Source organism: Pyrus communis, chromosome 10 (assembly GCF_041283825.1).
Source record: "Pyrus communis isolate YQ-2024b chromosome 10, ASM4128382v1, whole genome shotgun sequence".
NCBI classification, from domain to species: Eukaryota; Viridiplantae; Streptophyta; class Magnoliopsida; order Rosales; family Rosaceae; genus Pyrus; species Pyrus communis.
Window position 1 is genome coordinate 19,250,940 of NC_142574.1, and position 13,439 is coordinate 19,264,378.

The window sequence follows — 13,439 nt, forward strand, 5'->3', positions numbered from 1 at the left end:
CTCTGAACTTAGCGTCGCACTTGTTATTTCTTTATGTAAAACCAGTTTTTATTTATTCGTATCACTATTTCCATTATTATTTTATTAGCTTCCGCACTATGCACATGGTTACGTCACTCTCGCGTGACGGCCAGCACGCCCTGATCTAGGTCGGGGTGTGTCATAGGGTGTGCGAACTCTTAGATTCTCATTGATGAGGTTGTGAAATGAGTTAGACTCTTCTAATTCTTTTATCAGATTTAAAACTCTCTTTGTTTTGAACAAATTAAAACTCATATTTCAATCTACCTCTTTGTGAAGAGTCCATGTACCCAAAACTCTATGTGGCATCTTTGTGGCTTACCTAATTTCTTGACACATGCTGTATCTATGCTCTTTTGTGAAGACAACAATGATTGTCTTCGAGAATCTCATAGACAATGCCTAGTTGCATGTTGTGGTCCTCTAGTCAATGTACTATTTATGAGATAATTTATTCCCTTGTAATTGTGAAGGTTAGAGATTCTAGTGTTAGAAATATCAACTTTTTACATTATACTTGCAAATTTTATGATATGTCACCAAGAAAAAATAAACATGTTAATAATAATTCAACCACCAATAACCACGTCATATCATTATCCACAATTATTTATTTTCCAAAAACAAAACAAACTCGAGTTCGAGCTGCCCACATGGTGATCTCTCTACGTCGGCTCACTATGTCCGTCATTCTCTATCTTTACTTATATCCACTGTATCCTATTGAGCGCCTCTATCTCTTCATCGGTCTTTCTCGAACTCACCAAATTTACAACGGCGGTGTCTCTAGTATTCTTCAGGTGTGTAATTTAATAATACGAAGAATGAATCAAAGAAATGTTGCTTGATCTTCTTTGGGAACTTGAGTAAGGAGTAGTTGTGGTTTCATAGAATTTTGAAGTGGGAACCCCACTCTCTATCTTTATCTGTTTTTTATTTCTAAATTGATTTTTCTTTTGATCTTGATTTGAGCTCGATTTTGAGTTCGAATTTCTACTTTCAAATTTCATTCTACTGAGTTAGATTTTGATTTGGATTGGAGGCTGATATGGGATTTAAGGTTACGTTTCGGATTTTTAAAAAATCCATATGATTTCAATTTACCTTTAGCAATTACACTAGAGATTTAGCCCGTACATTGCTAGAGGATGTTAAATGGACTATAAAAACATTGTATAAACAAATGCTCTCATGATGATGCCCGCATGATTGAGAATAACGTATATTCGCATTGCACAAAATTGTAGATAAATGGACAGATTAATATATTTAACGTAAATATTAAGATGCATGCATTCTTAAGATAAGAAATCATATAATTAAGCAGAAAACTGATAATGTAACCAATAAGAAGGGTTAAAGAAAATTACACTTTAAATATTTCCAATTAGTGATTAATCACTTTGGTCATTGGTTATCAACAGTGAGTGATTAAAGTCAAAGGAAATTGACATAAAATTCAAATATTCTAGAATTTAATTAAAAATTCTAGTAAAACCAGAAAGCCGAGATGATGGATAGGTTTAGTAAAATCAGAAAACTCAGATGATGGACACCTCCATCATTCTCAAAATCCACAGTTATAAGAAGATGCTCCTTCCACCTTCTCAAACTCTCAGCATCCTGAAACAATTAAGTAAATTAACAATGCAACAAATATAAATCACATAAAAAAAATAATATACTGTAAAAAAGATGCAAATTATTTTTCATATTTGAGCAGAAAACACATAACTTATACTTCTCAATCTGTCCTTTAGAAGTGCATTAAGGACCCAAGTGAATTTTACTGCTTCCTTCTTCATTCCTCCTTTCAGTTGCACACTCATCTTCCTCCCAACCTCTTCTATTCCTTCATTATCTTTAGGGCGCGTTTACTAATTCGTAATCAAATTGAGAGAAATTGAATTGAGGAATAAATGGATTGAGAAGGAATTGGAATGAGGTAGAGCCAAAATCAGATTCATGTTAGAGTTGTTTATTAAAACTGTCTGGAATCGAAGTAAGAAAGACATTGATCTATATAAACCGTTTACTAATTCTTATAAATCAGAATGAAAATTAATATGATTACTAAAATACCCCTAGTTGAACTAATCTATTTTATATGCTAATTATTTTAATAAAACTTTTAATCTTCATTTTTTTTTTGATGAAAAAAGGCCAAAGCCCATCAAATTTTTTTTTTAGTAGAGAGAACAAATTTCTTTTTTATTTTTTTTAGTAAAACTTCTTTATTCTTCATTGTTACTTTTTTTTTTTTTTTTTTAGGTGTGGCCCTTTCTCTCTCTCCCTCTCTTCCCCATCTTTCTCGTGACCCTCCCCCTTTCTAAAATTTATCCCATCTTTCTTTGCTGCCAACCTACCGACGCCCACCCCATTCTAAAATTCCCCCCTTTTTCTCTACTGCAGATCCACCCCACCTTTGCGAAGAACCTTTCCTGCTCCCTCCCTCCATATCCCAGCCTTGATTACCTACTAAAATTGCAGCAAGGTTCTTCTTGGTCTGTGGTTTGATCTACTTTTGTGGTTTAATTTTTGTGGAAGATGATGGTAGATGGGTCTATGTCCTGAGAAAGGCAAGGGATGTGCGACGGTGGTGAGGGATAAGGAGTGGGATAACACTGGGGACGAGAGCTTGGGTTTCTTTGGAATTTCAACTTTTATGCGAGGGCACAATGGGTATGAAAAATGGATTCTGCATCCCCTCAATCATCCGGAATCCAAATACCATCCAATTGTTAGGAATCCAATTCCTCCACATTTCGAAATTAGATTTCAAAATTTGTATGAGACCCACTAAATTTTGATTTCCTTAAATTTGATAAATACCGAAATATTCTGTAATTAGAATTCAATTCTGTTTTTTAATATCCATTATCCTTACGTAAATATGCCTTTAATGTATAAATGAAAATTGAAAAGATACAAACTTTCATACAGTAAAAGCATATAATAATTACAAGCACAGAAAATAAATAAGTGAATTAAAAGAACAGTAAAAATATATTAGTCCAAAGAAAGAGATATCTATTGAACGTAAAGCCAAGCTACTGTCTTGTCGTTATGTTTCCCGCCTTAATCATTTTTATATTGTTATTGTTATCTTGTAAGTGCTGTTATCATGGTGTCTGGCAACCAGTGTCGTGTTGTACCGGTGCACAGGTTTTTCTTTCTTTATTTGTTTCGACAGCTGTCTTGCACCCTCGTGCGATGAGCTCTCCTCTCCATGTATAACCCCTGTAATCTTAACCAATCAGTTATCAAGAATATACAACTTATATTAATTTTCTACAATATCCAACACACAAATATCGCAGAAGAAGAAACTTTTACATCATGGCCTACCATGATAATAGCACTATCTATGATTAAGGAATTGAATCCTCTCCGAGGCAACCTCTCGGGATTCTTTTGACCGATGTTGTTGGGCAGTTAGATTTTTATCCAATGGTTACAAACAGGAAGATTTTTTAAAAATTATAATAATTATAACCGTTAGATAAAAATTCAACGGCTCACTAATCTCAATCAAGAGGATCCTAGGTAGGATTTACCTTAGAGAGGATCCAATTCCAATAATTAAGACATAAAGAAAGGCTATTCTAGCTGGCCGTCATTGGAGTAAACAAACGGCACCATGAATAGACCAAGTCACATGAATAAAGCAGCGAAGATGTATTAGTTTAATATCTCCTCGTTTGTGTAGCAACGAGCATCTAACATGTTAGAACAATTTCACCGTTGCTTATTGTCTTGAAAATAGGCACCAAATCTACTTTTTTTCCTTCTTATTGACTTAAGGATAAGCAATCCAATCCACTTTTCCCCCCTTCAAAACACTCGAGCCCACTTAGACAATTGGACCCAACGCTAGCGTGATGGAGAAGTTAGACAATAATCACCTAGCCTAGAAACTCTGCCTATGTCACGTCAATCACAATTTAAATTATTAAAAAAATTATAGAAATTATAAAAAATTATAATAACTAATTAAAAATATAAAAAAATTATAATTTATTTTCTATAAATACCTAACTATGTTCTTCCACTTTACACTACATTTTAATATTTTCAAATACATTTAATCACTCCTTTATTATTATCCAAAATTAAAAATAAAGTTATCTTTTATTATTTTATAAAATAAAAAAAAATAAGGAATCCCTTTCTCATGAAGCATGGACTTTGCCATTTCAATTATGGTTCTGTTCTTCCTCTCAGCAACCCTATTTTGTTAAGGGGTGTATGACACTATCAACTGTCTTTCCAATCCCATGCTTTCACAGAAACAGTTGAATTCGATTGAGGTATATTCACCTCCCTTATCACTTCTTATTTTCTTGATCTTGTAACCACTTTGCAATTTAACCATCATTTTGAACTTCTTGAATATACTAAATACCTCATATTTTTGTCTCATGAAGTACACCCAACACATTCTAGAATAGTCATATATGAAGTTAGGAAGTATTTATTGCCATTCACCGTTGCAGTTTGCATTGGACCACATACATCTGTGTGGATGATTTCCAATGGTTGTGTAGCCCTCTAAGACTTTCCTGCTTCAAAACTCTCTGTGGTGCTTGCCTAGAACACACCCTTCATAGATTTCATTTTCTCCTTGCAATTTTGGTAGTCTTTGAACCATCTCCATTTCAAGTGACTATATCACCTATGCCACAACCAAGTACTTTCAGTTACATAGCCTGATTATAGTTGAGTAACAATGGGAAACTCCTGTTTTCTATCATCTCTACTCTTGTAACCATGTTTTGCAAACTCCCGTCATCAAAGGTTTCAACCATTGAATCTCCAAAGAGTAAGAAATAGCCATGTATGATCATTTGACCCACACTCAATAAGTTTTCATCAAGTCCATGTACTAACATAACTTCTTTGATGTATCTTCTTCCTTGCTTTGTTTCAATCACCAAGGTGCCTCTACCAGTGGCACTCACAAATTGACCATTGCCCATCTTAACCTTTCCAGTGAATTCCCTGTCAATATTGATAAGTAAGGACTCATGTGCAGTCATATGATTGTTGCACCTACTATCAATATACCATATATCTTTGTTTGTCTCAACAGTTGTGACATTGCAAGCATAGAACACATTTGTCTCATCTTTAGTTTTTTGTCCATAGTTCACTAGTTGGTTTCCTTTAGGACCACAATCTTTGGGCAAATGACCAAACCGGTTACATTTATTGCATTTGGATTTCCCCTTGATCCAACAAACACCAAAATGGGCCTTATCATAGATTGTACACAGTGGTTTTGTCCCACCAGCATCATTGTTTCTGGTAGACACACTTGGCCTTCCTTCCCATTTCTTAGATTTTCCTTTCCATGGTTTCTTTTGTTGCTTGAAAATGTTGTATTGTCCAGTTGAACTGCCCTCTCTAGGATTGACACTAAGTGACTGAAAAGCCCTCTTTGTGGCTACATCAGCATGTCTCTCTGGCCTTTGCTCAAAAGCTTTCACTGAGGCCATAACTTCTTGTGCATCGTGTATCAGTGTCCTTAGTTTCCTCTATAATATTTACTATAGAGTCATAGGGTCTTGTCAAACTGTTTAAAAATTTCTGCCCAAGTCTTTCCCTAGGTAGTTCTTCACCAAGAGTTTTCATTTGATTCACAACATCAAACAATCTAGTAAAGTAATCTTTAAGGGGTTCATTTCTTCCGTGCGAGTATATTCAAAATCGCGTCTTAAAGATTGAACCTTTGCTTTGGTTACCTTCTTGTCACCTCTGTATTCTCTCTGAAGGACTTCCCAAGCAGCTTTAGATGTCTCTTCATTTGATATCCTGGGAAAAATAGCATCTGAAACTGCTCCTTGTATTACCCCCAGCGCCTTAGCATCTTTTATCACATTCTCTCTCAAAGACACTCTCCAAGTTGCAATGAGTTCTTCATCTGTTGAGAGTGCAGCTTGCAGTGCACTAACCTGGACACAAGGAATACTGCACATGCAGTACAATATTCCTTGTCAGCTACCACATGGTTCCAGCTCAGATGTGTTGCAGCATGGGCAGCTTGCACGCCACCTGATTAACATTTGTTTATTGCATGCATTTGTTTATTGCATGCGTGTGTGTAATGTGTATATATTAAACCATCTGCCATTGGAGCAGATGATGAATAATACAACCGAAATATCAAACTTAATATGGTATCAGAGCACAGGCAATCTTTTGCTCTGCTCTGCCTTCACTCTTCAGCTGCTATACCGTGAGCAGCAACCTGTGCACTGCAAGCTGCACACTCGCTGCCTTGCCGCCGCAAAGCTGCTACACAGCCATCGTCGCTGCTCTACCTGTCACAGCCATTAAGCGCAGCCGCAGAGCACAGACAAGCACAGCCACTGCAACACATCTGCTCTCAATAAGCAGCAGCAACTGCTCTATCTGCATCTGCATCTGCAACTCGTGTGCATGTCTATCAGCATCACAGACTACGAGTTGGGCTACGACACGCACAGCATCTACAGAGTAGATTTCTTCGACGACTACATCGACACCGTTACCGCCTTCACAAACTCAAGTCGTTGAACGAGCAGCAACTCTAGATATTCCACCTGGATCTATACCTGTTCCGCCTTCATCTTTACCTGTTCCATCTACATCAGTACCTCAAGATGTTCCAGAACCAACAGCACATGTTCCATTTGCATCTGCAACTCAAGACGTTGCAGAACGAGTAGCACCGCCATCTGCAACAGCAGCCTTACGTGACCTCTCTGCCCAGCAAGTTCGTCCATGCCAAGAAGAAAAAGTGCAGTCCGTGCTACTCCTTGCAGAGCCGTCGCTGCCATGAATTTTTAAGTGGTCCATACCACTCGACGGAGCTCGAGACGAAGTTCTATAGCCAGACGCTCTCCTCCATCTCCACCACAACCCAGCTCCTGCCGCCGTAAACTGGTGGAGAAAGATAGGAAGAAACAAAATTCCTCCTGTTCGGTGGAAGCAAGCAAAGGGCCAGACTTCAAGTTTGGTCATCGATCACTGTTTGTGTGTTGAGGAGGCTCCCACTGCCTGAAGACCGACAAGTCCTCTGTGAAGCCATGAAAAGTCACTGCACACTGCCTGCCGACATGGCAACTGACTCTTCCGAGAAATATCACAATCTGCTTGCACTCCTTGATAAGAGTCAATTCAACTCCACACCTAATCATGTCGGTACCACCTCTACTATGAATAACTTGTCAAGTAGAGTTTTTTGTGCCTCTGCTCTCAATAAGGGAAGGGACTGGATTTTCGATACAGGCGCCACAGACCACATGGTCTGCTCACCAAGCTTAATGACCACAAGTGTTCTGGTATACAATCGACAAGTGCACTTACCCAATCATGCACTTGCCGATGTCACACATATTGGCACAGTTCATCTCTCGAATGATCTCACCCTTCACAACGTGCTTTGTGTTCCATCATTTAAACTGAATTTAATTTTTGTCAGCAAACTCACTAATACCTCATCTTGCTTTGTCATCTTCACTGATAAAATGTGTCTACTTCAGGGCCAACGATCGGGGAAGATGATTGGGACGGGAACTGAACAAGAAGGACTCTACTACCTTGATAATGTGATGAAAACCAGGTGCAATTCAGCGTCAATTGTTGCCTCTTCTTCTTCTCAGCTTTGGCATCAATGCCTTGGCCATCTTTCCAACAAGACCTTACGGCATCTCTCTACTTGCATTAAAAATTTGAATTTTTGTAGCATTGATGATTGTTTGATCTGTCCATTAGCCAAACAAACACGTGCTCCTTTTCCTTTGAGTTCTATCACCACAAAGGCTCCTTTTGAGTTAATTCATGTTGACATTTGGGGAGGTTACCATGTTCCCACTATCACAGGGGCACAATATTTCTTAACTATTGTGGATGATTTCTCAAGATGCACATGGGTTTATTTAATGAATCACAAATCAGATGCACGATCTTATCTCATCAGTTTCATCCACCTTGTTGAAACACAATTTTCCAGACGAGTCAAGGTTCTTCGTAGTGATAACGGTCCAGAATTTTCTATGACCCATTTTTTTTCAGATAAGGGGATTCTCCATCAAACAAGTTGTGTCTCTACTCCCCAACAAAACGGGGTAGCAGAGCGCAAACACCGCCACTTACTCAATGTTGCTAGAGCCTTACTTTTTCAATCTCATCTTCCTAAGAAATTTTGGGGTGATGCAATCCTCACTGCCACTTATCTCATAAATCGGACTCCCACTCCTCTTCTTCAAGGCAAATCACCCTATGAAATACTTCACCACAAACAGTCAGCGTATGCACATTTGCGAGTGTTTGGTTGCTTATGTTTTTCTTCCACTCACCACCATCGTCCCACAAAATTTGATGCAAGAGCCACACGGTGTCTTTTTCTTGGGTATCCATATGGCACAAAGGGATATCGAGTTTACGACCTTCACACGGGTAAAATCTCTATCTCCCGTGATGTTATTTTCCATGAACATGTGTTCCCTTTTTCATCTTCTGCTGCAGTTTCACCACTTGTGTTTCCACATACTCAAGATACTGCCTATGATGATCCCATCATTCATCCGTCCACTCTACTGGAGCAGGATTCCGTCGATCCATCCTCTTCTTCGCCGGTGAGTCCTGTTTCGGTTTCCTCTCCTTTTCTTTCCACCTCACCACCTCGTCTTAAACGACCCACTCATGCTCCTGGTTATCTTCAACAATATCACATCGACATCAACCTCCCTTCTCGGTCCGTCCCTTCATCTCACTCGGCGTTGACCAAAGTACCAGGTACTCCTTACCCTTTGTCTGATGTCCTCACATACGATCGTTTATCTGCTCGACATCGTGCTTTCACCACTTCCATTTCAGCTGCCATAGAACCCAGCTCATTCTCACAGGCTATACGCGACCCTCACTGGCGTTTCGCTATGGAAGAAGAATTGGCAGCCCTTGCTGCGAATAGGACATGGTCTCTGCAACCATTGCCCCCTGGCAAGAAGCCGGTTGGATGTAAATGGGTTTACAAAATCAAATTTCGATCCGATGGATCCATTGAGAGATATAAAGCACGCTTGGTTGCCAAAGGTTATAGCCAAATTGAAGGCTTAGACTATCGAGAAACCTTTGCTCCGGTTGCAAAATTGACTACAGTTCGTCTACTCCTTGCTGTTGCCTCGGTCCAACAATGGCACCTCCACCAGCTTGATGTTAATAACGTTTTCCTCCATGGTGATCTTGAAGAAGATGTCTACATGTCATTGCCTCCTGGTTTCGGACGAAAGGGGGAGACACGAGTTTGTAAACTTCATAAATCTTTGTATGGGCTTAAGCAAGCCTCTCGTCAATGGTTTATCAAACTCTCTTGTGCTCTTAGAAAGGCCGGTTATCAACAATCCAAGGCAGATTATTCATTATTCGTCCGAAACCATGATGGTAAATTCACTGCCCTCCTTGTCTATGTTGATGATATTATCTTGGCAGGAAATAACATACAAGCAATTGAAGATACCAAGTCTTTTCTTATGAAGCAATTCAAGTTGAAAGACCTTGGCCAATTAAGATATTTCTTGGGCATTGAAATTGCTCGCTCTAGCAAGGGGATCACCCTCTCACAGCGAAAATATGCCCTTGAAATACTTGAGGATGCAGGTCATCTTGGCGCAAAACCAGCCACCTCTCCTATGGAGCAAAACTTATCACTCAGAAAGGACGAAGGACAATGGGTTACTGATCCTTCCTCTTATCGACGACTTGTTGGGAGACTAATCTACCTGACAATCACGCGCCCTGATTTGGTGTATGCTGTCCATATTCTTAGTCAATTTATGGAGAAGCCTCGAACTCCACACTTGGAGGCAGCCCAGCGAGTCTTACGATACGTTAAGCACACACCAGGGCAAGGTATTTTTCTTTCTGCAAGAAGTCCAATTCAATTGAATGCTTTTTGTGATGCGGATTGGGCCAGATGTCGAGACACACGACGATCTACCACCGGATACTGTGTATTTCTTGGAGAATCCTTGATCTCCTGGAAAAGCAAGAAACAAAATACTGTGTCACGTTCTAGTGCAGATGCGGAGTATCGTTCAATGGTAGCAACTTGTTGTGAAGTCACTTGGTTGAAATCTGTTCTACAAGACTTGGGTATCAAACATGAACGTCCAGTCAAGTTATATTGTGATAATCAAGCGGCACTTCACATCGCTTCGAATCCGGTCTTTCACGAAAGAACCAAACACATAGAAATTGACTGCCATCTTGTACGAGAAAGGGTTCAAAGTGGAATGATCGAGACATCTCACATCTCAACCATGAAACAACCAGCCGACATCTTCACAAAGCCACTGAGCTTACACCAGTTTACGACTTTGCTTTGCAAGTTAGGAATAATCAACATTCATTCCTAACTTGAGGGGGAGTGTTGAGAGTGCAGCTTGCAGTGCACTAACCTGGACACAAGGAATACTGCACATGCAGTACAATATTCCTTGTCAGCTACCACATGGTTCCAGCTCAGATGTGTTGCAGCATGGGCAGCTTGCACGCCACCTGATTAACATTTGTTTATTGCATGCATTTGTTTATTGCATGCGTGTGTGTAATGTGTATATATTAAACCATCTGCCATTGGAGCAGATGATGAATAATACAACCGAAATATCAAACTTAATATCATCATCCTCTAACTCATCATTTGATTCTGGGACTTCATATCCTTCTTAGACCATTTTTCAAAGGTCTTGAGACTTGAAAATGGTGGTCATTCTTATCCTTCAGAAATCATAGTTCTCTCCATTAAAAATGGGAGTTCTAAGTTCACTACCGCTGCTACTTGATCCAAACATCTCTTGGTTCTTGAATCACTTTCTGGAGTTTCAAATATTCAAAATTTCCCCTGAAAGAACAGCTTCACAACGCCCAGCGGTTTTTAGTCAATCTAAAGCTCTGAGGCAATGTTAATATTTTGTATTCTGACTGTTTTGTAAGGAATTTTAGTGAGGTATTTAGAGCAAGAGGGAATGAGAATGTAAAAGCAACGATTGCATATCATTGCAACATCATTCATTCATATACTTATCATCAGAGTAGTAGGGTTTTACAGTAAACATTCTTATCTCAATTGAGGAATAAGACAAATAACACAACCTAACATTGTACTACTCTAATCTAAGCCTTACAGCACAGTTTCAATCTCAGCCCTTCATTTGTCTCTTGGACCTTAGCTTGAGAAAACTAGCCGTTAGCTTCTTGTTTTTGTTGCCGGAGACTGTTTGACTTCCAACAGAGAATGTTTCTGCCAATTAGTATTGATATATTAAGGATATGTTTTGGCATGATATTGCATGCATATGTCAGCGAAAACATGAAATACTTTCTCAATGATAGATGCAAAGACAGCCAAGCTCGATAGATTCGAAAGATATGCCAAATGTCTAGCAACAACATTTCTAGATTATCCAGCAAAGTAAACCACAAAGAAAATAAATTACTGGTGCATAATGTAATGATTTATTACCCAACTAAATCAGCTGCAAGAATTGAACGGAGTAGTTCTGGTTGTGATGGCAATGTCCTATGGATTTCAGAAGAAGGAAAAGGCAGCATGAAGATGACTGGTAATACCAAGGCGAGTGTCCTTACCTCTGAAACTGATAAACACATCATACATTTACTGATGAGTCATGGTGCTCTCTCTTATATTATATATTTGACCATATTCTTAGTATATTTAAGTAATTATTTTGGTGAAAAATTTTGATACTTTAAATTATATTTTCAATATAGGACATTCGATTTTCTCTTGAGAAAAAAAATGGCCAAATGGACGAATTTTGGAGTGATTCTAATTGGAAGATATTCGTGAGTCTCTCAACTTGTTCTTATCAAAGTTTCAGATTTTTCTATCAAGCGGTTTATCTATGGCGATGAAATAAAGGAGCAGCACACAATGTTGTCAAAGTGACGTTTTGGGCTTATTTGGGCTTTTTGCCATCCAAGATGATGTCTTTTGGGTTCGAGGCTTTCTACAATTATGTTCGGGACATCTCAAGCTTTAATTCAAGTCGTTTTGGGCCTGTTTTAGAGCCATGAAGATCTAGAAACGTGAGATTCTTTGTGGCTGGGCAGATTTCCTAAAGTTAGAATAAAAATGTATTTCCTAATTATCTTATTCTATTATGTTTCATAGTTTTTAGAAGATCTTTTCTAGTAAGGATTTTAATTGTGTAGTATAAACAAGGCTTTTTAGCCATTAGGGTTTTTGAGGAAGAACAGATTAATTTGGAGAACATAGCTAGGCTTTGAGGATTTGTATTCTTCTTTCAAGATGTTTTCTATCCTTATTTTTAATAATATTTTGTTTTATAATTGTTCGTAACTAATTTGCTTTGCTAGGGAAATGCCACAATCCTTAGTAAGAATATGTAGTTTTTTTTTTCAATTTACTTATGATATTATGCATGCATGTTTGAATTATTAATCACCGTGTTTAAACTATCTATTTGTTTTGATGCTTGATCACCGTTAGGATATTTAGAAAAGTAATTTGATGCAATTTTGGTTAGAGATCGGTCCCTGAAATTGATGAAGGTTTCTTGTGGTTAATATGTACAAGTTCACTTATGATGAATACCACGTCTTAATGGTTGTATGATTTTTCAAAAGGTTTCACAAAACTTTAATGAGTTATGCATGTTTATATTTGATTTGAATACCATATATGGGTTGCAGTACGCTCTATGTTGGGGGTCGAAGTAGACATATATTAGAAAAACCTAATTTTCAAATATGCATGTGTAAGTTATAAGTAATTGGAAAAACTAAATATGATTGTTAAGGTGACGGTAGGACCTTATGCTTTTACAATTTAATTTTCAAAAACGGTTTTCTTTTAGTTTATTTTATTTTTCATGTTTATTTAATTATTTTTATTATTTTAAATCACAAAATGAACATTTCTCAAACTTCGTTTCAAATAATTAATTAAAATTTGATTTAACATAAATTATTCATTCAATGTATGTGATGAAGGACTTTGTTAGAGTTGAATATACTACAATTATTTTATATTTTTGGAAGTATTTTAAGCGTTTTTATATCTATTTTTACAGGTGGTCATATCAGTCGGCAGTAGGCAAATAGAGACAGAGCCAGGAACTGGGAAGCAAACAAGGGAGGAGAGAGGAGTTGCCCAACTATCAGTTTTGGTTCAGCAACTGTCTTAGTTGACTTGACTTGCACAAAGTTTTCAAAAGTTCTATGGTGCTCTGGAGCGTATGCAGAATCACCATGGAAATCATCAAAAAATTAGGGAAAGAAAGTGGAAATGAAATTACCCAACTCAAGCACCTTCGGCAAACAAAAATTCATAGCGTTCACACACATGAAGAAAGACAAATTAAGGGCATATAATCATCAGTTCATAC

At 38.0% G+C, this 13,439-nt stretch overlaps 1 long non-coding RNA gene across 1 annotated transcript; it reads left to right on the forward strand.

The window, feature by feature from the left end:
* The first annotated feature begins 4,245 nt into the window (after positions 1-4,245).
* On the forward strand, positions 4,246-12,391 carry LOC148693655 (uncharacterized). The gene is made up of 2 exons (XR_015952677.1): positions 4,246-4,331; positions 11,401-12,391. It is a non-coding gene; the product is annotated as an uncharacterized LOC148693655 (long non-coding RNA).
* The last annotated feature ends 1,048 nt before the right edge of the window (positions 12,392-13,439 follow it).